This window comes from Aulostomus chinensis, chromosome 1 (genome assembly GCF_037954235.1).
Source record: "Aulostomus chinensis isolate RoL2024-O1b breed Wild chromosome 1, RoL_Achi_v1.0, whole genome shotgun sequence".
Taxonomy (NCBI): domain Eukaryota; kingdom Metazoa; phylum Chordata; class Actinopteri; order Syngnathiformes; family Aulostomidae; genus Aulostomus; species Aulostomus chinensis.
Window position 1 is genome coordinate 36,439,123 of NC_141320.1, and position 13,521 is coordinate 36,452,643.

Here is a 13,521-nt window from a genome sequence, read left to right on the forward strand (position 1 = left end):
GTTTGACATTTTTATTCTTGGATGCATTTATATTTTAGAATCAGAAAGGCAGTTACAATGACATCATCAAGAAAAAACCTGGTGTTACAAAGGTGAGGTGAACAATTTTAACAGTCAATCCAAATTTTAGGCCTGAAGTTAGAAAATAATATTAGCTAGCTAGCAACATTAGCTAGTTAACTTTAGCTAGCTGGTGATATTTAGCACCACCAACTAGTTAAACAAGGTCAACAGCTGTTATGATGATGGTCACATGATTTAACCTTCCTCCTGTGTGACTTGTTGGAGGTTCTAAATGCATCAAAGAAGCACATCAACTTGTTGACTGCATCAAGGCTTTCTGACTTTGTCAGGAACCTCTAGTTCAACAAAATAAAACAGAAAATGTTTTTCACTGAATTATAAAATCATAAGGATTGGTTTAGACCCAGTTATCAAAATAAGATGATAAAGCAACAATCAGAGCCAAACCTGAAGTCAGAAGTGCACTGTCAGCAACACTGCCAGCAGCTCCTCTCCCAGTCATGGGAGCTTCAGGGACTCTCATCAGCCTCGTTCTCCCATCGACCTGCACAACAACACAACAAACAAAGACGGCAGGTCCAGTGTGGTCCTGATAAGACCACTGGACTGCAGGGTCCCAGTATCACTGGTGACAGTGGTTTTACCAGCTGGGACCTTGGACAAGAACTTCTCAGAGGAAACTCATCATGGAGGCTCAGTGAAGAAAACTAGACCTGAGCTGCCTGCTGGAACCTAGCAGGTGAAGGACAGAGCTCCACCTCTTTAGAGACACCACCACTGTGGGCTCATGTTGGCAAAAGAAGTGGGTCAGTTTTTGACACACACACACACACACACACACACACACACACACACACACACACACACACACACACACACACATGCATGTTCTTACACACAGAGACTTTTCCTCTGTTTTTGTTTTTTACTGGTTTTGAACCAGTAACTGGTTTCTGTTGGTTTGGTTTGCTTGACTGGTTGTTGTTTGTTGACCTTCCAAATCCATATTTTGGGTTCTGGCTTGTTCTGCTTTTCATTTTGTGTTTGTATTAAAGTTCTGTTGATGAAAAAGAGACTTTTTTCTCTTTTTCTTGAAGTAAATATGAGGGTCTAAACTGACCCATAACACCATGGATGTTCCAATAGTTAATGATATTAAAATGAATACTAAATCAAACCAATCCATGTCAGAGATGTGTTCTAACACCCTCAGTAACGGTCAGGAAACACAACAACCTTTGGTTTATTTCTAGGATTTTCTTGAGGTTCTTTTTACCATTTTTTTTAACTGAAATTGAAGATTTAGTGACTAAAAAAAGGTCCAGAGGCCCACAACTAAATATTCAAACCAATATTTCCATGGATAAGGAAGCCTAACAAGGTCACCAAGAGATGGAAACAACTTGGAGGATAGAAAATTGTTTTAGTGTATTTGACAGCTGATTGAAGACGTGGGTCAAAACTTACCGTTACCATAGAGATGGGAACAGGAAGCTGACACAAGAGGAAGGTTCCAGCTCTGAAAAAGGAGTTTGATCAAAATCTTGAACTGCCAGTAGAAATATCCTTCTGTATGTTGACCTTTGTTGACAGAAGTCACTTTAGCTTGGCAGTGACAAGAATGGCTGCTAGCTTGACAAAGAACTGCACAAACCAGGTTCAAGCTGGACTTTGGACCCTGGTATCTGCAACGACTCCATCAACTCCTAATCTAGCAGCTCTGCTGGGTCCAACTATTTTACAGAACATTTGACAGACCTGTGGAGCAGTGAGGACACACATGAGTTGATCACATGATCCACTGAAGCACCATTTTACCTGCCACTGAGGTCACCAACATGAGCTGGAGTTGGGAATCTTGAACTGAACCTGGTATCACAGCGACACCTGCAGCTGAAAAATGGAACAGCAACACTGAACCCAAGTACAGGATTGCAGGGAGACTTTTTGAAGAACAAGGAGGGCGTGGCTTCAAGCTGGATTCTCAGAGACTATTTCCCAAACCTCTACATTGGCATCTACACTGTCATCCAGTCACGTGACTGAAGTCATCCAGTCACGTGACTGAAGTCATCCAGTCATGTGACTGAAGTCATCCATTCATGTCAGTGATGTCACTTGGCAGGACTGTCACTGCCGTCTCATTCTAGAAAAGAATCCAGACTCCACCTGTGGCTCCATGATAACTGATGGACCTCTGGTTGGAGGCTGGACGATGATGTTTGGACTGGAAGGAAAACTCCTTGTCCAAATTCCATTGTGTTCAAGTTTAAAGTCCCACAATAAGAAGTAGCTGAATCTGACAGGTGGAGGTTTGGAACTACAAGATGGTGATGTTTCCTTGACTTGATGCTCTGACTATCAGGGTAGATGACAGCTTCTTCTGCTGCTGCATCTGAGTGGCTATGATTGGAGGTTTTACCCTCCAAGGTTGTTTGGTTCCAGGGGAAATTTTAGAATTCCAGTCCCCAACCTTGGCTGTTCTGAAACTCTTCTCCTGAATCACTCCTGAGCTGCAGCAAGAACAAATACCAGTGCCAACCAGATCAACTTAATGGCTGCTAACAGCCTCAGACACTTGATTTCCATCAATCTGGAGCCAAGAAGGCCCTCACCTGTGGTTCTCCTCCAGGAGGGTCCAGGTTCTGCCATTGGGGCTCCTGGTGCCACTGCCAGAGAGCCTCAGCTGAACACTGCAACATTTCAACAGGAGATTGACATTCCTTCAAATGTCCTGACATCTGATTCCAATGGTTCTGTTCCATATTTATATTTTAAAATCAATCACACAATGAAAGCTGCCTCAGCAGGTTTAAGAGAGAGAACAAGCTAAGAGATCTGAAACCAGTAAAATATGCTTTTCTGTGTGCAAACTAGTGAGGGGCATGGAAGGATATTTTACCACCAATACAGAACCCAGACTTTAGTCATGTGATGAGATGGAGACTCTGATTATGAAGTTAATGGACAAAATGTGACTTGAAAGAAAACACATTAAAAAATACTAACTAAACTTAATAAATAAATAAAGAAGCAGCACAAATAACGTTTTCTTCTGCACAAATTTACTGGAATTAGACTGCATTTTTGTTAATGAGTAGATGAAAGAGTGTCACATATATATTATATACATGTGATACATGAACATGGCTTTGGACAAAAGCTCAGTGAAACTGTAGGATTGTAGAATTATTTAAATGTGTCAAGTGGACTGTTTCAGGTTTCTAGAAGACGCTTCAGCTCTCATCCAAGAGGTGTCTTCAGTTTTCTTCACTGATGGGAGGATTTTTGCTCTAAGGGGGCGGGACCTTCTCCAGAGGTGATTGACACATGCAAGCTCTGGGTGTCAGAGTTGTTTTGGTCAGGATGTGAAAGGGAAGTTGAGTCAGCTGGTATCTGTGTCAGTTAAAAGCCTCACAGTAATTCCATAATCTAGGAGAAGAAAGTCTCCTACGACGGGATTCGAACCCACGCGTGAAGCGCACAATGGATCATTTAAGTCGTAAAACTTACGACTTAAATGGAAACTGTCTGGGGGGGGTGTAGCCTCCATCGGGGATGTGTTTGATGTCTGAATTCTGTCTTTGATGTCTGAATTCTGTTCATTGATCTCCTGCTTCAGTCTTTGATCTCTGACTGATCCTAAACTCATCAAAGGATCACATCACCTTCACAATCTGTAAAGAACCTGGGCGTCATTTTTGACTCTGAGCTGAATTTCATTCCACATGTCAAGAACATAACTAAGAGAGGTTTTTATCATCTTAAGAACAGAGCCAGAGTCGCCCGTTCCTCTCAGGCCAACACGGAGGTGCTGATGCATGCTTTTATTTCCAGTCCTTCAGATTCTTGTAGTGCCCTGCTGCTCTCTGGTCTCCCCAAAACAACCATCTATAATCTACAATGACTCCAGAATTCTGCAGCACGTGTGCTGACGAGGACCAGAGGGCGGGAGCTCATTACACCAGTTTTAATGTCGCTGCATCGGCTCCCCGTGTGTTTCAGGATCGATTTTAAGGTTCTTTTAGTAGTTTTTAAGTGTCTTAATGGTCTTGGCCCACCTTATTTATCTGAACTGCTTTTATCATATCAACCATCGCGGACCCTGAGGTCCTCTGGCACCGGCCTTTTAGTCGTTCCAAGAGTCAGAACTAAAACCCACGGGGAGGCTGCATCCAGCCATTATGGCCCAAAGTTCTGGAACAGCCTGCCAGAGAACATCAGGACCGCAGAGACTGTTGATGTTTTCAAAAGGAGGCTCAAGACTCCCCTTTTTAGCTTAGCTTTTAACTGACTTAGTCTCTCTTAGCCTTTAATTTTATCACGATATCTTATTGTTACTTTTGTCTTTTAATTATTTTATTCTACTTTTTTATTAGCTCTTAAAACTTTTAGATTTTATATATATTTTATGTCATTCTGATATTTTAATATCATTGTAATTTCTGTTCTTTCCTATTCTACCTTCTTTGAGTCTTTTAGTTTTTAGCTCCAGTGTTTCCTGGTGGGGGCCCTCCACACTGGGAGGTGTGTCTGGTCCGCCCACAGGGGCGTCGTCCTTGGGATCGTCCAGGCCCGGAGAGCTGGGGGGCTCTGCATTATATGTGGAGTGTACCCGTCTGTCCGGGTCGGGGGGGTCTGGGTGGCGGCGCTCCCTGTGGTTGTGGGCTGTGGCACCTCCTGGTGAGGATGGCCCCCCATAGGTGGTCTTTCCTCACTAGGATTTTCAGTGCCCTGCCATGTTCCTACTGACAGTCAGTGTGTGGTTGTGTGTGTGTGTGTGTGGGAGGGGGGGGTGGTGTGTGCATGTATGAGGTCATGTGGGTTGGGAAGGCCGGGTTCTTAACATGTATTTATTGTATTGTTTTATATTTTATTAAACGTTGCCTGTTTTCTCTCAGTTCTGTGAAGCACTTTGTGTTGCAGTCTCTGGATGAAAAGTGCTGTACAAATATAAATAAAGTAAACTAAAGCAGACGGACGACTCGAGAATGAGAGAGGAAAGAGTAAACAAAGCAGACTCTTTTGAGGTTTTCTCCTTGGTCCCTTCATTTTTTGAGAAGACACTGGACTCAACTGCTGTCCATGATTCTGGATTTTGTTGATTGCGTTGTGAACGAGGATTTTGCCAGGTTTTGTAGGCGGGATCACTGGTGTGCGAACACACCTGACGCTGTGGAGAAAAGATGGCGAGCCACCCACAGGAGAGAGAGAGTCGGAGTGGAAAATGGCGCTGCAAACCTCACCCACCCAGGTGACACTGACCCTGACGGTGGGATTGTGGTAGGACAGAACTGACAGGTTTCACAGAGACACCTTGAATTTCTTTTGGACTGATAACGGACTGAACGAAAAGACTGCTGATGAACGGGAGAGACTCTGATTATTGATTTGTGAGATTGAGTTGTAAATTGAAATACTTTGGCACTGAGTTTTATTTTTATAACTTTGTTTTGTTCACGTTTCCTGATTGTGTGCCAAATCGGTGTTACATGAGTGGGTTGTTGAAAGGGAGTTCAAGCTTGGATAGAGCCGGTGAAACAACCCAACAGGAAGAGGGAACGTAGAACTAAAACTCATCAATAGGCTGAACCAAGATCAAATGAGAACCTAGACTGAGGAAACTCAAATAGACACCGTGAAGTAAACAAACAATCATAGAAATCCAGCCACCAAATTAAACCTCAACTCAAATAAGTCGGGTTAACTTCAAATAAGACTCAAAAGAGGTCAATAACCTGATTCTCCTGAGGTTTGGTTTCTGTCTGTTGGTTGGAGGGAGACTCCTTTATTGAATGTGTGTGGATGTAAAGGGTTTGGTACCACTAGTTTTTGTTTTTCTGACATTTTCTGTCTATAAAGAAGTCGGCAGTTTTATTCACTGACTAGTCTGTGGTCTGTTATTCTTACATTAGATCAACCACTCACATGAGCCTAAAATCTCTGGTCCTCCACCTGAAGTGAGACACATGGGAACTTTGACCCTCATCAACCATGCAGGGAGGAGTTCTCAGAGTTTGATTGTGCTGATGAATCATCAGAACTCTCCATCACGCCGTGACGAGGACATCTCAGTGTCAAATCTGTCATTTCCTGCTGCCAGTAGGTGGCGCTGTGGTCACTACTGACCTATAGATGTGTTCAGACTGGGATGTTGATCAAACCTGGAAGTTTCAAACAGATCTGACAGGTGGAGAGGATTCAGAAGAGTTGAAGCTTCATTTTAGTTGGAGACTGAAAATGAGGTGAGACTGAGGGCTCCCAGGAGTTGCAGGTAGGTGCTGCCCCCTAGTGACTCAATGGAGAACAACATGTAATGACATGAACGTTCTCCATTTTTCCAGTTCTTGACTTCATTCATCCTCCAACTTCTTCAAGCTGGAAGAGAGTGAGATCATTTAAAGTAGAGAGTCAATAATCAGCATCTCATCACTCATTTGTTCTCTGGTGGTGACCTCACGACTCTGCAGTGTGACATCACACATTTCGCTGATGTCATCCTCAAGTGTGTCACTCAGTTCATGCAGCCTTCATTGTTTTATTTTATTATTTCCTTTCACTTTGATCTTCACAAAGACAAAGTGCGTCTGATGGAGGCACCGCTGACAGAGTGGAATGTTTCCATGTTGCCATGACAACGTGAGGCCCCTCACCTCCTCTGTTCCTTCTGCCGGTCGGCGTCAGAAGAGCAAGATGGCTGCTTCTCCATCTGGGTGGATGAGCAGCTCCTCCCATCTCAGGCAGACGCTCCCTGGCTGCATGTCAGCAGCTCCTCAAAGCTCCTTCTGGTTTCTTTGCTCTCCTGATGCTGCGCTGGTGGATTTGTCCACCTCTCATTCTCCAGGGTTCTCAGCCTCATGTTCTCTCCCTCCTGTTCCAGCTCCTCCAAGTTTCCAGTGGAAGTTTGGCTTTTGTTTGCTACTTTGTCTTTTCTCCTCTGTTGGTGCTTTGAGTTCCTTTGTTGTTCTTTGTCTTTTCATCATTCAAGCCTCCTTTTGTTGAACGCTCCTCTCCCCCGTCTGTATTTGGGTCCTGTTCTCCTCCACTTTGGCCAAGAAGGCGGCCCAACAAGAGTCACCAGTGATGTCACAGCTCCTGGGTGCCCCGCCCCTTCATCTCGTGCAGGTCGTGTGATGTCACTGAATCCCACTCAGACCAAACCAGTCAGAGATCAGTGTGTTTGTGTCAGTGATGTCATCGCTGCTGACATCACAGCCCTCCATCCAGACACGCCAGACTGAGGTGGAGGAGGTGATGTTGGGGTTTTCAAGGTCTTCGTCATGAGTGGGAGGGGCTGAGCTGGTGAATGATCAGCTGACCAGGTCTGGGCTCAGTTCAGATGTTGAGCCACTGCTGACTGCCATTTGCCTGAGGAAGACCCAACGTTCCCCTCAAGAAATGGAGGGCAGTTTTTAGTGCAGCGTTCATTCTGGTTGGAGTTTTCCTTTCCTTTGCCCTGCACCTCTCTGGTGGGGAGGTGCTCCCTGTTGACAAGGACTCAGTGGAGAAGACTGGACCAGGACCTTCACTGGTTCAAGGAGCACCGAGGCAAAGGGAGGCCCAGACCAGCAGCCAGGGTGACCAGTTTGAAAAGCTGCTCCTCTTCCATGCTGACTTGTTGGTGTCTCCTCTTTTATTCCTGAGTGATTTTAATCTCAGCTCTCTGAACCTGAATGGAGCAGAACCAGGAAATCATTGCAGGAAATCATGGAGGAGAAATGAATGAATGAGACTTCCAGTCAAACTGAGACAAACGTCCAGGTTTGGTCATCAAAGATATCTGACATTCATCAGTAGACTGACAAAGATGCTCATTATTATTGCAGCAGATGAAACTAGAGAATAAAGAGGGTCTCACTTTGGAAAAAAATATTGCAGTATATTTTTGTTTTATCAGAGAGGCTTTAATGTCTGTCTTTGATGTCTAAACTCTGACTCTGATGTCATTGGTGGTGACTGAATTCTACCCCCTGACAGACTGAAGGCTCATATTGGCGATGCAGGTAGGTGCTGCCCCCTAGTGACCCAATGGAGAACGACATGTAATGACATGAAGATTCTACATTTTTCCACTTGTGAGATAAAAATACCTCACAGCAAGAAGGTTCCAGGTTCCAGTCCCGGCTGGAGCACAGGATCTTTCTGTGTGGAGTCTCCATGTTCTCCTGTTCCTGCGTGGGTTCTCTCTGGTTCTCCAGCTTCCTCCCACAGTCCAAAGACATCAAGAGGGGACGAGGCTGATTGATACTCTAAATTGACTGTAGGTGTGACTGTGAGAGTGAATGGTTGTCTGTCTCTATGTGTTGGTCCTGTGATGGACTGGTGACCTGTCCAGGGTGAACCCCGCCTCTCGCCTGTAGAATCTGGGATAGGCTCCAGCCCCATGACCCTTAACAGGAATAAGAGGAAGACAATGGATGGATGGATGTTGGAAACTACTGCAATACAGTATATAAATATTTTAGTTCCATACATGGGAACCTGGTTCTTCTGCTCTTTAACATCCTCCAATAGGAATGGACCGTCTATGACAAAGTATCAATAAATCTATCAAGGAGGAAGAAGAATTCTGATCAAAGAACTGAAGTCAATCTGGAGATCAGTTGATCTCTGGAAGGAGGAGGAGGAGGCATCCCGTGCTTTTATCTCTCTGTTCATGTTTCCTGCTGAGTGAGTGTGTGTGTGTGTGTGTGTGTGTGTGTGTGTGTGTGTGTGTGTGTGTGTGTGTGTGTGTGTGTCCCAGCTGCAGCAGTCAGTTCAGGTTCCTTCAGTGTGACTGAGGGAGGTTTCTGTCCGATGGTTTCTCCCAGTGTGAACACAGCCTGACTGCTGATGCTGTGCCGACTCTAACAGTGGTTCAGTTTTTCTCAGTGGCTTTGTTGCTGCTCTCAGATCAGAATGAAAGTTCTCTCAACTCTGAGTTCAGCCTCCACAACATGGAGTCACTTGTTTCTCCTTCCTTTGATCAAATAGCGAACGCTTTTGGACGAGGAGGGAGGAAACCACGGCGTTTCACTGCTTTACATTTAGAATCTCACGCCAAGCCGGAGAAGCAGGGCCTGAATCAGTCACGTGGTCACTGCCGGCTGAAGAGGCTTCGGACGTCACCATATACGTCATCAATACGCGCTTCACAAAACGAGAAGAAGAAGCGGGAAGCTTTGAACACAACAAGGAAAGAAGGAGAAGTCCGTGAACCCCCGGCCTCGGTCTTTGTCTCCTGAAGGCTGAGTGGCGCCGGTAGAACCTCAACATGTGCGCCGCGCAGCTGCTGCGGGTGTCGGTCCAGGAGCGGATCCTCGCCGCCGCTGAAGACTTCCTGCTGCAGCTGGGAGAAGGAGACTCAGCGGCTGGAGTACCGGTGCTGAGAGCGCTGCTCACCGAGCGGCTGGCGGCGGCCGCGGAGCAGATCGTGGCTCTGCTGGAGGAAACCGTGGCGGAGTACGAGCGGTAGAACCGCCGGCAGAGGTTGCTGCTCGATGCCGTGGTGAAGCCCCGAGTCAGGCTGGACAGAGCAGGTGAGTCCCCGCAGGGACCTGCTGCATTGTTCCCAACATAAAGGGAGGTTTTAGTAGCTCAGAAACAAAGTCCAGGAATTCTAGCTGGAGCTTCATCAGACCAAGTGGTCCAGACCAGCTGGAAAAACCCCTGAGACAAAGTCAAAGAGCAGGCAGCACAATGTTGGTGGGACTCAGGCAGCACACACACACACACACACACACACACACACACACACACACACACACACGTGTCAGCAGTCTCTCTGTCTCCTGCAGCAAGTCACATGATATCCAAATGAGTCCCGTCAGAATTCTCTAAAGTTACAGCAGCTTCAGTGGACAAACTACAAAGGTAGAACTCCTGCAGACACCAGTGAAGCTCTGTTGATCATTTTAATGCAGTTTCAGTCCAGATCCAGAGACCAGATCCAACTTTGCTCAGCTCCAACCCAGACTGTCACTGTCAGGATTGTTGTGTCAGAAAGAGGTGGAGGAGAGGAATCAGTGATGGAGACTCAGGGATCGATGGAGAACCTCTTGATTCACAGCAGCCCTGCTAACAACACAGTCAGAGATGTCTTCCAACGAGACAGAACACAGCTTTATACTGAAGACAGGCTGTGTGTGTGTGTGTGTGTGTGTGTGTGTGTGTGTGTGTGGGTGTGTGTGTGTGTGTGTGTGTGTGTGTGTGTGTTTGGCTTGATGATCTACCAGGAAGGGATGGTCATTCCCAGATTGTTCTTATCTTGGATCCTGGCTGACTTGGCTGTTTGGGTGTGCAGGGACGTGCTGGGCCCCTAATTCAGTCCAGGAAGTTCAACTCCTGAGGCCCTCAGCCGCGCGCCAGCGAGAGCATTTTAGGAGACTTGAGGTGTGAGTCACTGTCAGTGGTCAATGTTAAGAACACTCCCATTGACAGGCATCAAAAGCATGTTACCATTGAACTGAACCAAGACAAGATCAAGCTGAGGGGACATTCACACTGTGTTGCTAACTCCTGCTAACTGAGTCGTGTGTGACAGGCTGGCCCAGCATGCTGTGCATGTTGGTGTCCTTGTGTCGTTCTTCTGGAGGCTGCTACGGTGCTACCTTGTTAAAAGATGATCCTGTAGACTGGAAATTATATCAGCCCATTAAAAACAACCTTTTTTTCTCCACTGCCCGGTTGGCCTGGGCTGGACCGGCCATTAGGGAATCATTCCACTTCTCCCAGTGGCCAGCACCTCCCTGGCTGTGAGTGTAGGTGGACTGACATGTTTAGCATCGGTACAGGTTCCCTCTGGTTCTAGGGACTGAACTCTCATTCTCCTACAGGGTCTCATTCTAGAAATGAACATTCTGACTAGCAGATGTGATCATGAATGGACCAAAACCATTCAGCAGAGGGGACCTATGACCTTTGACCTGGGTGACACAACGTTGATCCAAGCATCTGAAGCCAGTGTTTCTGTTCCCAGTTTGCTGACTGGTCGTCAGTAGCAGGACGTCTCTTTTCATTGAGTTGAGTTCTGTTTCTGTCTGTTGCTCCGCTGTTTCAGAGTCAAATGAAGAGATTTCTGATGTTGCTGTTTGTGTCCTGCAGATGTGGAGCAGCTGCTGGTGATTAAAGAAGAGGTTCCCCCTGAGCTGCAGGACCCAGAGCCCCCCCACATTAAAGAGGAGTGGGAGGAGCTCAGGATCAGTGAGGAGGGAGGGCAGCTTCAAGGGCAGGAGGAGGCTGATATCACCACGTTCCCCTTCACTCTGGTCCCTGTGAAGAGTGAAGGGGACGAAGAGAAACCTCAGTTCCCACAGCTTCACCAGAGTCTAACTGAGGAGAACTTGAAAGAAGAGTCTCTGAGCAGCAGCCCAGTTCATCCTCTGAAAACAGAAGCTGATGGAGAAGAGAGTGGAGAACCAGAACCAGAACCAGCCAGCAAGGTAGATCCAGATGCACTTGTACAACCCCAGACTGAAGACCAGATGTCAGACTCTTCTGAAGCTGAGCCTGAAGTCAGTGAGGATGAGTGTCCCTTTAGGTGCTCAACATGCAGTAAAGGTTTTCGAAACAGAAGGCGTTTGGATGTACACATGAGAACACACACTGGGGAGAAACTGTTCCCATGCTCAGTTTGTGGAGGAAGGTTTTCAGAAGAGGGATATCTGAAAAGACACAGGAGAACATACACAGGGGAGAAACCATTCCCCTGCTCAGTTTGTGGCACAAGATTTTCAGAAAAGGGGCATCTGAAAAGACACATGAGAACGCACACTGGGGAGAAACCATTCCCATGCTCAGTTTGTGGCACAAGATTCTCAGTTAAGGAACATCTAGAATCACACATGAGAATGCACACAGGGGAAAAAACATATCCCTGCTCAGTTTGTGGCACAAGATTTTCAGAAAGGGGGCATCTGAAAAGACACATGAGAACACACACTGGGGAGAAACCATATCCCTGTTCAGTTTGTGGCAAAAGATTCTCAGTTAAGGGAGATCTGAAAACACACATGAGAACACACACTGGGGAGAAACCATTTCCCTGCTCAGTTTGTGGCGGAAGGTTTTCAGGAAAGGGATATCTGAATAGACACATGAGAACACACACTGGGGAGAAACCATTTCCCTGCTCTATTTGTGGCATAAGATTTTCAGAAAAGGGGCATCTGAAAAGACACATGAGAACTCACACTGGGGAGAAACCATATCCCTGCTCACTTTGTGGCAAAAGATTCTCAGTTCAGGGAGATCTGAAAACACATGAGAACTCATACTGGGGAGAAACCATTTCCCTGCTCAGTTTGTGGTAAAAGATTCTCAGAAAAGGGACATCTGAAAAGACACATGAGAACGCACACTGGGAAGAAACCACCTTTGCAAGACGTGGCTTTGAAGCGTGACAAGAGTGGGAGACGCAGGTTGACGGCCAAAAAATGAATTTATTTCATGAAAAAACACAACGATGAACCAAAATTGAACTCAGACAACAATGTGATGTGATCGTCAGTACAGTTGGTGGTGTGGGTTCATGTGTGCATGTGTGTAAGGGAGGTGGAAAGAAGAGATGTTGTCTGCTGAAAATCAAAGTGACAATGGATGAGGAGGAAGAGAGGCTCCCGGCCAGCAAGGCGGGTTCTGTATGTAGAGAGCACCGGGCCCAGGAGCTTCAACTAGGAGGAACGAACAGCCCCCCACCCTCCAGATACCTGCTGCAACACAAGGAACAGCATGAAAGGCACCAGCCACGGGACCTTTATACCCCCCCCCCCCCACACACACACACACACACACACCCTCAAGAAAGGGGTCCAGAAGCAAGTCACGGCACCAAAGTACCTGAAATGCATTTTTTTTAAAAGCCGAAATGATAATGAACCAAACCCCCTCAAACCATGTACATCACCCATTGTTCTGTACAGATGAGGTAAACCTATCAGGAGGTGAACCAGTGGCTGCTCTGGTGGTCCAGCATCTCTTGTCCCAAGGTACCGCATTGACCAGTGCACCCAGAAAGCAATGATGTAGGAGGCTAGGAAAAGACAAGAGGAGAACCAGAGACAGGAAAACAGTTCACTATCAATTTCCACACTGAAGGAACTCTGGACAACGCGTCCACCACCACTTTGTTGGTCCCCTTCACACAGGAACTATCCAGTGTGACTGCAGGAACAGAGACAAAGAGAGGAGAAAACTCAGCAGGACAGAGACAGGATGAAGCTGAAATCATGGAGCCACCATTGGACAGGAGGGTGTGAGGTCTGATCTGATTTCTCTGAGGTCACCATCAAAGATCCACTTGGCACCAATTACTGATCTTTATATTGATGTATTGATCCTGATCAAACACTGAATTGTCTTTGAGATGTGTGAAAATAAATGAGTGGGCGGAGTCTCTGATATCATTGATGTCATCCAGCTGATGGAGAAATATGTGACATCAGCTGGAGCCTCCGGTGAAGTACCTTTAGTAGTAGTACACATGCAGTATACGCTCAGTACCGGCTCCTACACAGACAC

General features: G+C 46.3%; 1 pseudogene; it reads left to right on the forward strand.

The window, feature by feature from the left end:
* Positions 1–11,486: 11,486 nt before the first annotated feature.
* LOC147271482 (uncharacterized) lies at positions 11,487–13,029 on the forward strand (annotated as a pseudogene).
* Positions 13,030–13,521: the final 492 nt, after the last annotated feature.